The 19264-nt window shown below is 39.6% G+C and overlaps 2 long non-coding RNA genes across 2 annotated transcripts in view; one reads left to right on the forward strand and one right to left on the reverse strand.

The window, feature by feature from the left end:
- LOC148149386 (uncharacterized) overlaps positions 1-19264 on the reverse strand; it is a 104302-nt gene that overhangs the window by 77739 nt on the left and 7299 nt on the right. The gene's annotated exons all lie outside the window — the stretch shown is intronic.
- The window catches only part of LOC122553517 (uncharacterized), a 146235-nt gene that overhangs the window by 7939 nt on the left and 119032 nt on the right, over positions 1-19264 (forward strand). Inside the window, exon 2 of the long non-coding RNA XR_006312746.2 lies at positions 12745-12845. This is a non-coding gene — a long non-coding RNA (uncharacterized LOC122553517). The remainder of the gene's footprint in view (positions 1-12744; positions 12846-19264) is intronic.

Here is a 19264-nt window from a genome sequence, read left to right on the forward strand (position 1 = left end):
CGGGAAAATAGGCTTATATGTACTGATGTTTAGAAGAGTTAAAGATGATTTAATTGAAACTTATCAAATCTTGAGAGGTCTTGACAGGATGTATGTAAAGAAGCTGTTTCTTCTTGTGAAAGAATCTTGAGTTTGCGGTCACTGTTTAAAAATAGAGTTACCAATTTACACCAGAAATGTAACATTTTATTTCTCCAAGGGAGTTGTAAATCTTTGGAAATCTCTTCCTGAACAGAATCTTTGTATACTTTTGAAGGCAATTGTGGATAGATTCTTGGTAAGAAAGAGGGTAAAGGTAGTGGGTTAGGCAGAACTATGGAGTTGAGGTGTTACAATCAGCCATTTGGTCTTTCTAAATTGCAGAGCGGCTGACTGACCAACTCCTGCTTATTGTTTGTATATTTTATCTTTTGACACTTCTACAGTCATCTTGCCGTATACATGGATATTATACAGAAACACTGAAGCAGAATTGGATACCACATACTGAACAAATGCTTCTGAACCACCATTAGAACTGTGGAAAACTTTAGTTGCCGGTTATCATTTGATGCAACTTATCAGACTACATTTATGTGAGGGAAGGATAATAACAAGTTAGTTTAATTCACTGTAATAAACATAAAGTCTGGAATTACTCAGCAGCATCTGTGGATATTTAAATAGAATTAACGTTGGGCTTATTTAATGCTAACCTCACAGATTTCTTTTGGAGATGCGAGTAAATCCAGCAGTGGCCTGGCCACCAATGTGTCATCTGCCCTTGCCTCCATTGCAATTACAGCAGTGCAGCGGGTGGTATTAGGTATTCTACCCACCAGTGACCCATTTGAGGCCCTTAAATGTTGCATCCTCCCACCACAGGCATTTAAACAAACATGACAGTTTTCACTCTGTGAGCTGGAGATGGGTGAGGTTGGGATTGATGATGGGGGTCTGTCCATAACTGAATCCCTAAACACTTTGGAGATCACCCCTGAAGATATTATTCCCCAAAGTTTTCCTCTCGAAAGGACTTTACAGCCTCTGCAGTTCCCATCCATGATTCTGCTGGCTACCTACAGCAATCTAATGCCAGGTTAGTGTTAAATGCTTGAAGGAGAGACGTTAGATCCTTGTTTTAGTGAAAATTGTTTTTTCCAGTCAATCGATAACAGCTCGGTAGTCTCAGCAGTGCCAGCTGAGAGCAGTAGCTGCTAGAACTACAAGCAGTTCGAATTCACTGATGAGGAGAGGCAAATGCAAACTGGCAGTCTTGGCGAGGGGATTATGTGGTCAGCTTCAAGAAGCAAGTAGAGGGTTTAAGGAGAAGGGTGCCTCCTATCAATCCAGGCTCCTGTAAAGGAAGTCCCATACTTACTTCTGTTGTAGAAAAGGTTTTGGAAAGGATTATAAGAGATAAGATTTATAATCATCTAGCAAGCAACAATTTGATTTCAGATAGTCAACATGGTTTCGTCAACGGCAGGTCATGTCTCACAAACCTCATTGAGTTTTTTGAGAAGGTGACCAAGCATGTAAATGAGGGTAGGACAGTTGATGTGGTATGCATGGACTTCAGTAAAGCCTTTGATAAGGTTCCACATGGTAGGCTGTTGGAGAAAATTCAGAGGCATGGAATTGAGGGTGATTTAGCAGTTTGGATTAGAAACTGGCTTTTTGAAAGAAGGCAGTGAGTGATGGTTGATGGAAAATATTCAGCCTAGAGACTGGTTACTAGTGGTGTGCCACAAGGATCTGTTTTGGGACCACTGCTGTTTGTCATTTTTATAAATGACTTAGACACAGGCATACGTGGATGGATTAGTAAATTTGCAGATGACATTAAAGTCGTTGGACAGTGTGGAAGAATGTTACTGGTTTCAGGGGGACTTGGATAAACTGCAGAGTTGGGCAGAGAAGTGGAAAATGGAGTTCAATGCAGCTAAATGTGAGGTGATGCACTTTGGGAAGAATAACAGGAAGGCAGAGTACTAGGTCAATGGAAAGATTTTTGGTAGTGTGGATGTACAGAGGGATCTTGGAGTCCATGTACAAAGATCCCTGAAAGTTGCCACCCAGGTGGATAGTGCTGTTAAGAAGGCATATGGTGTGTTAGATTTCATTCGTAGAGGGATTGAGTTCCGGAGCCGCAATATCATGCTGCAACTATACAAAACGCTGGTGCGGCCACACTTGGAATATTGTGTACAGTTCTGGTCCCCATATTTCGGGAAGGATGTGGAAGCATTAGAAAAGATGCAGAGGAGATTTATCAGAATGTTGCCTGGTCTGGAAGGAAGGTCTTATGAGGAAAGGCTGAGAGACTTGAACCTGTTCTCATTGGCAAGAAGAAGGCTAAGAGGGGATTTGATAGAGACATACAAGATGACTAGAGGATTAGATAGGGTAGACAGTGAAAGTCTTTTTCCTAGGATGATGACTTTAGTGTGTACGAGGGGGCATAACTACAAATTGAGGGGTGATAGATTTAAGACAGATGTCAGAGGCAGGTTCTTTACGCAGAGAGAGGTAAGGGTGTGGAATGCCCTACCTGCCAATGTAGTCAACTCAGCCACATTAGGGAGATTTAAACAATCCTTGGATAAGCTCATGGATGATGATGGGATGGTGTAGGGGGATGAGTTGAGAATAGTTCACAGGTTGGCGCAACATCGAGGGCCAAAGGGCCTGTTCTGTGCTGTATTATTCTATATTCTACTTGCCTGATACAATTCTGCCATTGAAACCTGACAGGTATCCCACATGGCACAGGATTCCTGATGAAGGGCTTTTGCCCAAAATGTCGATTTTCCTGTTCCTTGGATGCTGCCTGACCTGCTGTGCTTTTCCAGCGCCACTCTAATCTATACACAGGACTCCCTCAACCAAGTGGTAAAATGAAACTCCATATGCTACTCCTCAGCCCATTGGCCCATCTGATCAAGGTCCCTTTGTACTCTGAGGTAACCTTCTTCGCTGTCCACTACACCTCCAATTTTGGTGTCATCTGCAAATGTACTAACTATACGTCCTATGTTCACATCCAAATAATCTCTGTGAATGACAAAAAACAATGGACCCAGTATGATCCTTGTGGCACTCCACTGGTCACAGGCCTCCAGTCTGAAAAACAACCTCCACCACCACCCTCTGTCTTCTACCTTTTGAACCAGTTCTGTATCCAAATGGCTAGTTCTCTCTGTATTCCATGTGATTTAACGTTGTTAACCAGTCTACCATAAGGAATCTTGTTGAACGCCTCACTGAAGTCCATGTAGATCACGTCCACTGCTCTGCTTTCATCAATGCTCTCGTTACTACTTCAAGAAAACCCAGTGAAGTTAGAGAGACATGACTTCCCATGCACAAAGACATGATGACTAACTCTAATCAGTCCATGCCTTTCCAAATACATTAATATTCTGTCCCTCAGGATTCCTTCCAACAACTTGCCACCATTGGCATGGGCTCACTGGTCTCTAGTTCTCTGGTATTTCCTTACCACCTTTCTTAATATTTCCAGCCTTTTTCATCATAATTTCAGATCTCCAGTATCCACAGTACTTTGGTTTGGATTTCAGTCAGATTAATTATCGGTTTGATATGTCACATCTCGCAGTTTTACTTTAGAATAGAACATGGAAAGTGCTGGTAATATTTTTTCCAAACTGGAGGAGGTACAGCCAGGAAAAGTATTTGTATGGACCAAGGCTTTTGCTACTTCTGTCTGATGAATATAGTCTTGCAGAGTTCAACAATAAGTAATCATGAAATTGTTGTGAATTGGTAAAGATTTAATAAAGCTTTTAAGCATTCATTAACACAAAAATGTTAAATGTAACCAATTGAAGCTAATGTTATGTAGAATACAGTTCTAGGCACAGTAACAATTAATGTACTTCAGCTCAGCTTGCATTCAAAGTTATTTAGGATCATTAAATGAGCAATTATATTATCTATATTTTAAGTTTGGGTTTATTTTTAAAGCATGAAGACTCCCTGAGATGCTCTGCTTTTTAATATTTGCCGATGAATGTTGCAAAATAAACAGAAGGTTAATATTATAAGTATGTTCTGTTCCTTTTGGCAGTGGTTGTACTCTCAAGAATGTGAAAAAAAGAGATTGAAATTTCTCACAACAAACACAAGTTGAGTTGATCCTTATTATTGCCACTTTGTTTTCTAGTCATAAAGCTGACACCAATGGTGAGCTAAGTGTTTCGGTCTGACTCCAAAGAATGTCACTTTCCTCTGAAAAAGATAGAAGATGAAGTGCTTTGTTGTAAATGCTTCTGAAAATGAGTTTCCCTTCCTGTGGTAACTGCAGCTGTTGTTCTTAGGATGTTGATTACATCTGTTATGAAAATGGCTGTACACAATAATAAATATATTATGATAGGAGTATGACCTAATAACATCTCCATTTTCCCAAAGAAAAAAAATCATTTGGAAAAACTTACCCTTTGGAATTGGGTGAAAAAGCAAAGTACAGCAAATACTGGGAATTTGAATAAAAACAGATCATGTTTGAAATATAAAACAGTTCAGGAATAATTTGTAAAGAGTTAATGTTTCAGGTTGATGGTCTTTCATCAGAAAGTATTAAGATCAGGTGCAATGCTGTATTTACAGTCTTCCTAGTTTTTCCTCTCTCCTGAGGTCCATAAAGCGCAACAATTGGGTGGGAGAAGGGAGGAAGGTGTGGGCTGTGAAGTTAGCATTTGACCTGATTGTGTGTTTCCTGCCTGACGAGTTAGATGAAAATTTTCCAACATTTTCAGGGGTTTGACGAATTGTGGAATACTTTGCAAGAAATATGTGTGTTAAAATGATGCACTCTGGATAACCAAAAAACTTGTCTTAACTTCACAGTATGTAGTTTTAAAATAAGTGACATTTGGTCTTGTACATCTTCAACAGGATATTCAGACCAGGTTCCCTAAACCTACCACTATATTCAACCCTTTCCTTTACTTTTACTCTAACTCTTTCTCCATGTACTTTTCCCTTATATCCCTTAGTCTAAGGCTACTGTATGTACTGTGTACTTGATAGTGTTTTCTGCAATGCCTCTGAGATTAGACTCTGTTTTGCAAACATGAATCCTTGATTTATTGCAAAACCAGGAATTACCATTGTAGCCATTGCTGTTAGATAAGAGACAACAGTAAATGAGTGCAATGATTCCCTTTCTGAAGTTCTGCAGAAATATCTAATATGACTCAAAACATTAACTCCATTTCTCTCTCCACAGATGCTTCCAGGCATGTTTATTTTTTCCAGAATTTTCTGTTTTTAATATCAGAATCCCTTTTAGGATCCCTTGGACAGTAATATCAGCTGTTTCAAAACAAAGTCAAATTAAACAGTTGATCTGCCACACAGGATGTAATACATGTACCCATCATCATACTCTGCACACTCTTAGCTGCATGGAAACAGAAATGAAACCAGATTGATTCTTTGTCATTGAGCTGAATGTAAGCAATGAAGTGAACAAATGCATGGCTCTTTCATGTAAAATAAAAATGGCAGGACGTATGGTTGTATAGCAAATGCCATCATTATTTTTCATTACTAGAATTACTAGAGCTGGATTCCATTTGCTATAACCTACTTTAGGAACAAGAATAGGCCACTCAGCCCTTCAAGCCTGCTCTGCCATTCAATCAGATCATGGCTGACATGATTTTGAACTCAATTCCACATTCCTGCACATCCCTTTCATCCTATTGATAAGCAAGAATCCATTTATTTCTGCTTTAAAAACACTTAAAGATTTTTCATCTACTGTCTTTTAAGGAAGGGAATTCTAAAGACTCAAAACCCTCAGAGAATTTTTCTTCTCTCTCCTTCGTCTTAAATGAGCAACGCTTTATTTTTAAACTTTGATCCCTAGGTTCTAGACTCTCCTTAAAAAAGGAAACATATATTTTTCACATCCACCTTGTTGAGCCCCCTCAGGATCTTACAGGTTTCAGTTAAGTTACTTCTGATGTTTCTAAACTCCACAGAATACAGGTCAATCCTGTTTTGCTTTTCATCAGAAAGCAATCCTCTCATTCCAGGTATTAGTCTAGTAAACCTTCTCTGAAATGCATTCAATCAATTACTATTCTTCTGTAAGTATGGTGACCTGTACTATACACATTACACCAAAAATGGTCTCACCATTGCCCTGTATAACTGAAGCATATCCCTCCTGCTCTTGCATTCAATTCCCTTGTAATTAAACATAACATTCTAATAGTTTTCCGGATTACTTGCTGCACCTGTATAACAACCTTCTGTGATTCATGCACTAGGACACCCAGATCTCTCTGCAATTTCTCACCATTTAGATAATTGACAATTTCACATTTTCCCACATTGTGTTCCATTTTCATGATCCTTGCCCACACACTTAACCTACTTATATCCTCTCCACAGCTCACCTTCCTATCTATCTTTTGTCATCAGCAAAAGTAGCTGCCATACCTTTGGTCACTTCATCCAAATCCTTTATATAAATTGTAAAGAGGTGAGGGCCCAACCACATGTGACAACTTGCCAGCCTAAAAAAAGACCCATTTATTCCTATTCTCTGCTTCCTGTTAGCCAGCCAATCTTTTATCCATGCAAATGTGTTACCGCCTGCACCAACAGCTTTTGTTTTATGTTTTAACCTTTGATATGGCACTTTATCAAATGCCTTCTAGAAATCTAAGTACAATACATCCACTGGTTCCTCTTTATCCACAGCACAAGTTACTTCTTCAAAGGACATCAATAAATTAATTAAACGTGCTTTCTGTTTGACTAAATTATTTTGGCTGTACCTTGAACATAACCAAGCACACTGTAATGAGACTTTAATAATAGCTTCTAACATTTTCCCTTTGTCAGATGTTAAGCTAACTGATCTGTCTTCTCCTGATTTCTGTCTCCCTATCTTTTTGAAAAAGAGTTACATTAGCTATTTTTCAATATAAAAGAGCCTTTCCCAAATCCAATGAGTTTTGGAAAATTAAAATGATGCATCAATTATCTGACCAGGTACCTTTTTTTAAGACCCTAGGATAAAATCCATCAGGACTCAGGGGCTTGTCAATTGTAGTCTCAAGAATTTACTCCATACTACTTCCATGATAATTGTAATTTTCTTGAGTTGCTCCTACCTTCCAATTCTTGATTTATAGCTATTTCCAGGATGTTACTTGTATCAATTCATCTGACATCTCTTTATCCTCCATTACTAATTCCCCAGAGTCATGTTCTATAGGACCAGATATATTTTGTAATTATTTTCTTTTTTAAGTATCTGAAGAAACTTTTCCCATCTGTGTTGATATTCTTGGCTAACTTTCTCTCATACTCTAAATTCTCCCTCCTTATTAATCTTCTAGTAGTTCTTTACTGTTTTCTACATTCTGTCTGATCTTCTGACAATTACATGTGTATTTTCTTTGAGTTTGATACTAGTCTTGATTTTTTAAAATAAACCACAGATGGTTGGTCCATCTCTTAGAATTTTCTTATGTGTTGGAATGTATCTTTCTGAGCTTCCTGGAATATTCCTTTAAATGTTTGCTACCATATCTCTAATGACCTATCCCTTAACCTAAATTGCCAACTCACTTTCAATTGCTCTGTTTTCTCATAACTGCCCTTAAATTTAAAATAGTAACTTTGGATCTACACCTACCCCCTAAACTGAAAGTAAAATTCAATAATATTATGATTGCTACTACACAGGGATGCTTTTACGATGAGGTCAGTAATGAATCCTACCTCATTGGTCAAAACAGTCTTGTATAGTCTGCTGTCTGGTTGGTGACATAATATGTTTGTTTAAAAAATTGTCTTGAAAACATTAATTTCTCATATAGACTTGGTTTTCCTCTCTGATTTTTCCAGTCTATATGTAGTTTAAAATTCCCCATGATAATTGCTGCAGTCTTCAGACAGACTCACATTATCCCTTCCTTGATACCCTCTCCTAGTTTGGTGCCTAGCTCCTCATACTGGCTATGCAGAACCTCATTCCTATCTATGCACAACTCAATAATGAGAGTCAAGCTTTCAAGATGAGCGGTGGAAAGTTTAAGGGGTATACACGTGGAAAGTACTTCACACAGAGGGTGGTGGGCATTTGGAACACGTTGCCAGCAGAGGTGGTAGAGGCAGGCATGGTAGATTCATTTAAGATGCGTCTGGACAAATGCATGAGTTGGTGGGGAGCAGAGGGATACAGATGCTTAAGAATTGACAACAGGTTTAGACAGTACATTTGGATTGGCTCAGGCTTGGAGGGCTGAAGGGCCTGTTCCTGGGCTGTAAATTTTCTTTGTTCTTTGTTCTAACTCCTACAAGTGACTTCTTGCCTCTATAATTCCTCATCTCTACCCCGAGTGCTTCTACATTGTGGATTCTTGAATTAAGGCCATCCTTCCCGATCTTCCCTCACATCATTTTTAATTAACAGAGCGACTCCTCCATATGTTCTTAGCTTACTATCCTTTCTAAATAGCACATCCGATTCAATATTCAGATCACAATCTAGCTTATCCTGCAGCCCTGTCTTAGTTATGGTCACTAGATCATACCTATTTATTTCAATTTGTATTACTAGTTCATCTGTTTTGTTTGAATGCTATGTACGTTCAATACATTGCCTAAAGATTTGTCCCTTTGTTATTTTTGAGACTTTTGGTTTTATGTGCTGATTTGCTGTCTGATCTACATTCTCTGTCCCTTCCAGTTATTTGTCCTGTAATTTCCTATATTAATTCCATCCTCTGTTGTATTATTCTTACTTTTTGATTCTTCATAAATTTCCAAATTTGGGCCTCTGCCCTCACTATTTAGTTTAAAACCTGTTTTACTTCCCTAGTTACATGGTTTACAGGAATACCAGCCCACTAATGTTCAGATAAATACCATCCCAATGGGACAGATCTCACTTTTCCCACTATTGGTACCAGAGCCCTATGAGCGAGAACCCACCTCTCCCATACTAGTCTTACAGCCACCTGCTCATCTCTCTAACTTTGCTTACCCTGTGCCAATTTGCACATAGTCCAGATAATAATCCAGATATTGTTACCCTTATTGTTCTGCTTCTTAACTAAGTGCTTAGCTCCTCATACTGGCTATGCAGAACCTCATTCCTAGTTCAATTCATGTCATTGATGCCTACATGGACTCTGACAATTGGCTCGTCCCTGCCTCCATTCCCATTGCAAACAGTTCTCCAGACCAGTGCAGATATTCTAAACCCTGGCAATGGGCAGACAATGCAGCCTTCTGGACTTACACCATTCTCTGCAGCAAAGTATGTGAAGTCCCCTGACTGAGCTGTCCCTACTACCATTTTATTTCTCTTGACTCCCTGATTGAATACCTTCATGTACCACAGTGCCATGAACATTTAGCTCATTCACCCCACACACCAGCCCCCGCTCTCATCCAAACAATCTGAGAGAACCCCACACCTGTTGGACAATTGCAGAGGCTGACACCCCTGCACTCCTGTCCTCTGGGTCCCCTTACCTGCAGTGATACCCTTCTGTCCCTGACCACTGACCACAGCAGAACATTCTATCCTAAGAGGTGTGACTTCCTCTTGGTACAAAGAATCCAGGTAACTTTCCCCCTCCTTGATGCTCAGCCTCCAACTCATAAACTATGAGCCAAAGCTGCTCCAACTTCAAACACTTATCATGGATATGTTTGCCTTGGACCACAATGGTATCCTGGAGTTCTCACATACTGCAACTTTTGACACACTACTGGAACTAGGAGAAAGTGAGGACTGTAGATGCTGGAGATCAGAGTCAAAAAGTGTGGCACTGGAAAAGTACAGTTCGAAATGTTGACTCTCCTGCTCCTCAGATGCTGCCTGACTTGCTGTGCTTTTCCAGTGCTACGCTTTTTGACATTACTGGAACTGCCATTTTTAACAATTTGTTAATTAATTAGTTATGTTATTCACTTCTTTGTTTTGTTTTGTATGTACTATCTTAACTTTACAACCAATATGTATATTATGTTAAAACATAAAAATAGAATAGTCTTTAACCAATTTAGCAGATACTCACCACACAGCCAGCTCCTTTTCCATATAGTGAAGCAAGAAACAATTTCTATCAATCAGCTCTCTTCTTTAGTTCATGGATATTTCCCAAACCCACATACTTTGTTCTAACATCTTAGATGATTGGCTGTAAAAGTACTTGCCAATACTTGCAATTCTGTTTGGTTATATATTTGTTTTACTTAATTATGTTTGATCTTAATAAGGTGCGTAATCACAGCTCTTCCTAAAATAAAGTGGAATCTCAGGATTCAGCCAGATCCTATAGAGCAGGTGCACATAATGTACACACATTTTCCAGTGATAAAATTAATACAATATAGTTTGCAATAGTTTAAAACCTCCAAATGTTCTTCATATTGAAGAAGTTTAACTACTTAGTTACAGTGACTGGGAATGATTTCCTGTAATGACAATCCAATCCTTTTCCCAATTGGAGCATAAAATGGGCCATTTAAAATCAATTTGTTTTAATAGTGATAGGATAAGAGTGACTGTCAACTCTGGCTTGAAGTGAAATGAATTTCTAGAAATCTGCCTGTTTACAGTTCCAGTTTTATTGATTGTGACTTTCTATCATTTAAATTTTATTAATAAAATTAACTTGTTATACATATTTAAGTTAATTAGTGATTACCAAGATATTTCAGTGTAGCTTCTTTTATCTGAGTGTATTGTTAGGAAGATGAGGTACCATATGAAATTATTACCATAGGAGGTATGTCATTCATTTAGATATTCCACATAAAAACTTTTTAAAAATACTTTCCTGTCAAAGATTATTTCCATTGAGAGGCTGAGTCATACAGTCCAGGAATGTCCTAGGTTTATTCTCTGGTTCTGCACTGAATTAGCTGATATTATCTGCTTTAGGAATTTAATTGCCCACCTCTGTTTACTTCATTGTAAAATAAAAAGTGCAAACTTTTATATTTAATGTATATTAAATGATCTAACATGGCATTGCTTCCAGGGAATCAAACCCATGTGGAATTTAAATGATTTTAATGTTAGAAGGTAGGGAATAATTGGGCTGGGTTTAGAGGAAACTCTGTGATACTAGACACCAGGAAGGTATAGTAGAGAAAGAAAAGTGGATAGTGCAGACAAAAGAAAAATGGGGAAAGTCAGTAATTGGGAGAGGAAAGAAAAACTATGGTTATAAAGGGTAGGGTTGGAAATTAGGTAGGGGAGAATGGCAATTGGAAATGTGGAGAAACTGAGCATATTTATAAGGACCAATAGTTTAAGACTTTGTCGGGATATTGTTGCTTTGCTAAGAGTCAATAGAGCACTAGTGGCTGAAAAAGGTGAATCAATGACCACAATGAGATATGCAGCAGGGCTACATCCCAGGAGAAGAGACAACTTTGTGGGAATGAATGACATTAACATTGTAAGCTTAGCAACAGAAATGAAATAAAAGGGGAAGGAAAGCCAATGAACTACAAATGGAGGCAGAGGAGGGTGGAAAGGAGAAAAGGGAAGAGCAGGGATGGGAAAAGTGAAGCGAAGGACAGAGAGGGAAAGGGAGAAGTAGACAACAGCAATGGAGTAGTAGAGTGTTGTGCAGAGGGAAGTGAATGGAGAAGACATTATTATTCAACTGTTAAATGACAAATTAATTGACAAAATATTGAATATGAAATAGAAATTAACCAGATGTATGGATTAGCAAGGTCAGGGATCAGCAATATATGAGCGTCTGAAAATGGGCTGTTGTAGCAATGACAAATGAAGCAAGGTCAAACTGAAACAGAAGTGTTTGAGAATAGATTTTGGAATTTTCTGAAAATGTAATGGGATGATGGCAACAGGCCACAAGATGACTGAGCAGGGACGTAGACCTGAGTATTGGACTTAAAACACTGATCAGTAGAACTGTAATCCAGGCATATCTGTGAATGGACTGGCAACATACAAACAAATCATGTAGTATTAGTAAATGATATCAAAGGTCTTTCGATTGGCTAATCAGTGGGTAAGTGGAAACCACCAGTCACAAGCACAGACCCACAAAGTTGCAAGCAGACCATTGCAACAGGAAGAGTTGAAAGGCACTATGGGTACAAATGTGAGGCCATAAATTGACACAAAAGAACAGTCAAAGACATATCTTTAAAATATTACATTTCTTATGTATGTTTGCATTTCTTTCCCCTGATGTTATATTTCCATTCTAAAGTTAACTTCCACATTTCTGATGGAAACAGCTAATACAAACATCATGCTGTAATTACATCCTGCTGTCATCGGTGGTGCTATAGTACCTCAGTTTTGCATCACTAGTAACTACAGGGAGGCTGCTCTGCTTCAACTAACTTCCTCTCACCTCCTCAATCTGGCCTAAGTCAGACTTGTTGCTCTTCATTCCTTGTGTGCAACGCCATATTAGTTTGTACACAATACAGAAATATTCAAAAGTTCAAATCTGGAGTTTAAAGCTAATCCGATTTTCATGAGAAAGCCACTTGCAAATGAGTTTAGGTGGTATTGGAACTGAGGGAGTGAATTATTTCACTAAATTCCACTTCCACCCTGCAGTGACCAAGTTGTTCAATGACACAGCACGACTATTTTACAACGCGATTAATACATTCACAAAGAGATTTTGATATCGAACTATCAATTCATTAAAAACCAGCAGCAGAGGCGAAAAGGTAATCAGAGACGCAATTATTTTTCAGGTACATACAGCTTTGGTCCGACCCCCCAGGAAAGCATGAGGTCAATTTTGGACAGAGCATCTGAAGGATATATTGACTTTGCAGAAGGCCCGTACAAAAAGGTACGACTTTGAAGCTTAAATGTTGATGGCAGATTGCATAAAGTGGTATTCCCTCGCTTAAGGTCCTTGAGAGGTGATTTTATTAAGGTATTTTAAACGCATAAAGGATTTTTGGTAGAATAGGTACACAGAAACTATTTGGTGACAGACGGATCAAGAGGACATCATCTTAAAATGAGAGTAAGGCTGTTCGAGAGAGAAGGAAACAAACCTTTAGAATCTTTCACAAAAAAAGGAATTCATTGCGACAGTTAGCTTTTTATTAGGAAAAGAATAGCGAACAACGGCATGAAAATAAAGTTGAAGTACAGATCAGTTCGAATCTATTTGAATGGTGAAATAATCTGATGTCGGAAGTGGGTACTGCAGATGCTGGAGACAAGAGTCAAGATTGGAGTGGTGCTGGAAAAGGACAGCAGGTCAGGCAGCGTCCGAGGAGCAGGAAGATCGACGACGAAGGGCTTTTGCCCGAAATGTTGATCTTCCTGCTCCTCGGATGCTGCCTGACCTGCTGTCCTTTTCCAGCACCACTCCAATCTTGAATAATCTGATGGGCCGAATGACCTATTTTGTTTGTAACGTTCCAATTTTCATGAACAAATAGCAAGGCTTCACAACAGGAAATAAAGATCTGGCACACAGGAAACACATGCAGAGCTTGAAATGTAGAGTTTTTAACCTATGTATGCAGTTTTTACTGATCAGTCTTAAAAACTGTGAATAGAGAATAAGATGATATGAAAGATGTGCCAAATCAAGTTAGGCATCTAAGTACAAAAAAATGGAAATTTCTGGAATGAGCTCAGCATTCTATCTATAGTGAGAAATCAGAGTTAGTTGAGTTCTGAGGAATGGCCACTTGACCCGAAACGTTAACTCTGATTTCTCTCCACAAACGCTGCCAGACCTGCTGAGCTTTTCCAGCAATTTCTGTTTTTGATTAACAGCATCTGTAGTTCTTACAGTTTTAATTAGATATCTAAGTATTTAGCATTGCTGTATAGGGAGTGCGATTGAGCTTTGGCAATAGACTTGAATTTTGACAATAGGGTGGGGTAATTGTAGATTTTGACAGCATGGATGCACTCCTTTGATCTGGCATTACTGTGGAATGGGAGCCCCATGGTCAGTAATATATAATTGGATAGAACTAGAAGATGTGGAATGTGGAGGCAGATTCCCTAATGGATTTCAAGCCAGCTATGAGAGGAGGCCATGGTGAGGTTCTTGCTTTCCACTCGGTGGGGATGAGGTGTCTTAGACCTGACAGCATTTGTTTTTTACTCTGAAAGAAGTTTTTTCAAACATTTGTATTAGATATTTGTCATTGATTGTGGGAAGTTATATCTCCAAGTCAAATCCATCACTCCATGAGCCCAACTGATAATTTTAAATTGATTTCCAGTTTAATTATTAATTCAATCTGGATAATTTAATCAACACATTCTTGATGAAGAGCTTATGTCTGAAATGTTGATTCACCTGCTCCTCGGCTGCTGCCTGACCTGCTGTGCTTTTCCAGTGCCGCACTTTTCAACTCTGATCTCCAGCATCTGCAGTCCTCACTTTCTCCTAATAGAAGAATCACATCTAACATTGGACATGGTATTCAGAGGCTTGTAACCATAGGCATGATGATCATGTGGCTTGCTGTGATTTTGTTATTGGACAATATGTACTAAGTAATCTTTTTACTATGTTAAGGATTACATTAGAAACCAACTTAAGATTATCAGTAGGGTTCGCAGTGTGAAACATGTGTGTTTCCTAGAAGCAACATATATTAACGCGTTAGCCCTGTTTTACAAATGACAAGGGAATGTGTACATATGCTACACCTTTTTCATTGAGGTAAGACTGTCAATCTCTGCAGCATTCTCATTGCAAAACTTTGATCAATCAGAGTTTACCTGCCTGGCCTGAAAATTTAAGATTTACAGTTAACTGTTCCTGCTGTATCTCCATGCCAACAATGGTTTGACTAATCATCGCTCTCTTCTCATGTTGTGCAGGTTGATAACCCCTTTTTAACTACCGAGCAATTAGTTCACTATTTCTTAAAAAAAAACTCAGTTTGTTGATTCATCAACAAACCTGCAAAATATTTTCATATTAATGTTCCCATTGCAAAATGTTTACTTATTTATATAGAACATTCTCATTTCTTGAGTAATTAACAGTTATTCATTGTAATTTCTAATATGGCTTAAAGTGAACACAAGTGAATCAATTCTTTCAGCACAATATTCATTCAAAATGACCAGTTCACTAATTTGGAATATATGTATAATTAATTTCTTTTAATTAAAGATCTATGTATTAATTGCATTTTCACATGCTAAGCATAGCTGCAAAATCTTATTAAATCAAGTTACATTCAAGGAGAAAAGCTAATTAGATTGTGTAGATTTACGCACTTTAATAATCTAATCTTTAATTGTGGTATGGAAATTTTAGGCTGGATTGTATCAGCCTGCTGTAGATTGACTGGGAGGCAAGAGGTCTCATAAAATGATAGTAAAATTTATTGTAAGGGGAGTGAAACTTTGGCTGCATAACATCCCACTAACCAGAGGTGGCAGGCAATTAAAGGAATTAAGAGAGAACTGCCAGGTAAACTGTGAAAACATCAATGTGTAAATCTGGAGTGTGGTTGGGTCCTCCTTTATGGCTGTTCAGTGACCCGTGAAGGAGCTACCCTGCAGCTATGGCACCATTACAGGACAGGATGGTGGCGGGGGAGGTGAACTCCCCTGATGCCCTGGCACATAAATTTAAAAACCTCGCTGTTTAATGTGCCGCAACATGGAAGCTCCCTTCATCTTGCTGCAGCCCCAACAATGGTCATTTCCTTGTTTTGCCAATGTTGCTAAGCTGCTGGCTCTCTGACTGGGCTTGCATCTCTAGGAGGCAGACCTCAGTTAGATAACAGTCCTAGAAGCTGCCTCTTGATTAGCTGGTGCCAGCATAATGTCACCTGAGGTTCTGCTTATGCCTTCACAGGTTTGAGTCTTGCTATTGGTCCCAGTAAGGGGAATTTATCAGAGATAGTAACTCCGCTGGAATCTATTTAACAGTTATTTGATTGATTATAATCAAAGAGTCACTTACAACTCAACTGATGTCACTCTCACCTCTGTATTATGTCAAGTAACCAGTTAGAGAGCATGCCATCTCAAACAGATATTGTGTACTGAGAGAAGATTAATTAGCAGCATTGTGGTGTGAGATATTTTGGGGAAGATTGACCATAACATGGCAGAATTCTTCATTAAGATGGAGAGTGACACAATTAAATCTGAAACCAGGGTCCTGAACTTAAAGAATTCAGTTGATGGTTTGAGGCATGCATTGGCTAGGATAAGCTGGCCAAGGATACTTAAAGGGTTGATGGTGAATAGGCATTGGCAGACATATAAAGAATACATGGATGAATTTCAACAATTCTACATCCCTATCTGGTGTTAAAATGAAACAGGGAAGGTGGCTCTATCATGGCTAACAAGGGAAATTAGGGATAGTGTTAAAGCCAATGGAGAGGCATATAAGTTGGCCAGAAAAAGCAGCCAACCTGAGGACTGGGAGAAATATAAAGTTTAGCAGAAGAGTGCAAAATGTTTAATTTTGAAGGGGCAAATAGAATATGAAAGTAAGCTTGCAGTCAACCTAAAAACTGACTGCAAAAGCTTCTGTAAATATGTAAAGAAAAAAAGACTGGTGAAGACAAATGTAGGTCCCATGCAATTAGAATCAGGTGAATTCATAATGGACAACAAAGAACTGGCAGACCAATTGAAAAAATACTTTGGATCTGCCTTCACTAAGGAGGACACAAATAACCTTAGGAAATGCTACGGGACAGAGGGTCAAGCATGGAGGAAGAACTGAAGGGAATCCTTATTAGTAAGGAAATGGTATTGAGGAAATTGATGGGAGTGAAACCCGATAAGGCCCCAACGACTAATGCTCTTCTTCCCAGAGTACTTAAGGAGCAGATATTGAGTCCAAGAGTTAGGAGGTCATGTTGCGCTGTACAGGACGTTGGTTAGACCACTGTTGGAATATTGCAATTTCCTATTGGAAAGATATTGTGAAACTTGAAAGCGTTCAGAAAAGATTTACAAGGACGTTGCCAAGGTTTGAGGATTTGAGCTATAGGGAGAGGCTGAATAGGCTGGGGCTGTTTTCCCGGGAGCATCAGAGGCTGAGGGGTGACCTTATAGAGGTTTATAGAGGGGCATGGATAGGATAAATAGACAAAGTCTTTTCTCTGGGGCGGGGAAGTCCAGAACTAGAGGGCATAGGTTTAGGGTGAGAGGGGAAAGATATAAAAGAGACCTAAGGGGCAACTTTTTCACACAGAGAGTGGTACGTGAATGGAATGACCTGCGGGAGGAAGTGATGGAGGCTGGTACAATTGCAACATTTAAAAGGCTTCTGGAAGAGTATATGAATAGGAGGGATTGAAAGGGATATGGGCCAGGTGCTGGCAGGTGGGACTAGATTGAGTTGGGATATCTGGTCGCCTTGGACTAGTTGGACTGAAGGGTCTGTTTCTGTGCTGTACATTTCTATGACTCTATGACTTGAAGAGGCGCTAGAAATAGCAGATGCATTGGTGATCATTTTTCAGCATTCTGTAGACTCTGGAAGCATTTCAATGGACTGGAGGGTAGCTAATGTAAAAAAGGGCAGGAAGTGAGAATATGGGAACTATTTGCTGGTTAGCCTGACATTGGTGGTGGAGAAAAATGCTGGAGTCAATTATTAACGATGTAATAACTGAGCATTTGGAAAGCAGTGACAGAATCCGTCCCGTTAGCATGGATTCACTAACAGGAAATTGTGCTCGACAGATCTTCTTCTGGAATTCTTTTGAGGATGTGGCCTGTAGAGTGGACAAATGTGAATCAGTAGATGTTGTTATCTCGACTTTCAAAAGGCTTTTGACAGGGTTCTACATTAGAGATTAGTAAGGAAAATTAAAACTCATGATATTGACATGAATAGAGAACTGGTTGGCAGACAGGAAGCAGAGAGTTGGAATAAATGGGTCCTTTTCAGAGTGGCAGGCAGTGATGAATGGGGTGCCACAGGGTTCAGTGCTGGAACCCCAGCTGTTTACAATATATGATTTGGAGGTGACGGTGTTGGACTGGGGTGTACAAAGTTAAAAAACACACAACACCAGGTTATAGTCCAACAGGCTTATTTGGAAGCACTAGCTTTCAGAGCGCTGCTCCTTCAGGTGGTTGTGGAGTGTAAGACCGTAAGACACAGAATTAATAGCAAAAGTTTACAGTGTGATGTAACAGAAATTATATAATCGGGAAAAGACCTGGATTATTTGTTAAGTCTCTCATCTTTTAGAATGGGTATGTTGGTTTCGGTGCTTTCATATGTAAATTCCAGAACTTTCTTAAAGTTAAATTTCATTTGAGAATGTAACAATAGTTGCAATACTGGCCCAGATAATGCATTGAAGGTGTGAGGTGCCCTGTATGAGGCTGTCTGTGCCCCAATGTTCAGACTGATTCTAATCCACAAAAGGGATTTACAGAATCTTGCATGGATTCATGCAGTTTTTGAACAAAATAAAATGTAACTCTGCAAGTACAAATTCGCCCCACAACGTTATATGTGTGGGCATGTGTGTCCGAGGTGGTATGAGTGTCTGAGTGTGTGTGTGTGTGTGTGTGTGTGTCTATACGTGTATGATTGTGAGTATAAAGGGGTATCAGTCTGTGAGAGGGTGTGTGTGGGAGTATGTGTCAGCCTGTGTATGAGAGCTGGTCACTAAGTGTGTGTGTGTGTGTGTGTGTGTGTGTGTGTGGTGTCCCGGTTGAGGCCATCCCCATGGATACCAAACTTGGCTGTCAGTGTCTGCTCAGCCACTTTGCGTTGTTGCCTGTCCCGAAGTCAGCCTCTGAGGATGATCACCTGAAGGTCCGAGGTCGAATGTTCCGGACCATTGAAGTGTTCTCCGACTGGGAGGGAACATTCCTGTCTGTTGATGGTTGTGCGGTGTCCATTCATCCGTTGCTGTAGCCTCTGCTTGGTCTCACCAATGTACCATGCCTCCGGGCATTCTTGCCTGCAAAGTGTCAACATGGATACCAGCATTACATGTGGGGACACCTCCCACCATGTACGTGGCAGGTACTCGTGACTCAGCCAACGTTGCCTATATCATACGCTGCAGGCAAGGATGCCCTGAGGTATGGTACATTGGTGAGACCGAGCAGAGGCAACAGCAACGGATGAATGGACATCACACAACAATCACCAGACAGGAGTGTTCCCTTCCACTTGGAGAACACTTCAGCGGTCCAGGACATTCGACCACAGACCTTCGGGTGATCGTCCTCCAAGGAGGACTTCGGGACAGGCAACAACGAAAAGAGGCCAAACAAAGGCTG

Source organism: Chiloscyllium plagiosum, unplaced genomic scaffold (genome assembly GCF_037043375.1).
Source record: "Chiloscyllium plagiosum isolate Xiang-an unplaced genomic scaffold, Cpla_swu_hap1 HiC_scaffold_8, whole genome shotgun sequence".
Classification (NCBI taxonomy): Eukaryota; Metazoa; Chordata; class Chondrichthyes; order Orectolobiformes; family Hemiscylliidae; genus Chiloscyllium; species Chiloscyllium plagiosum.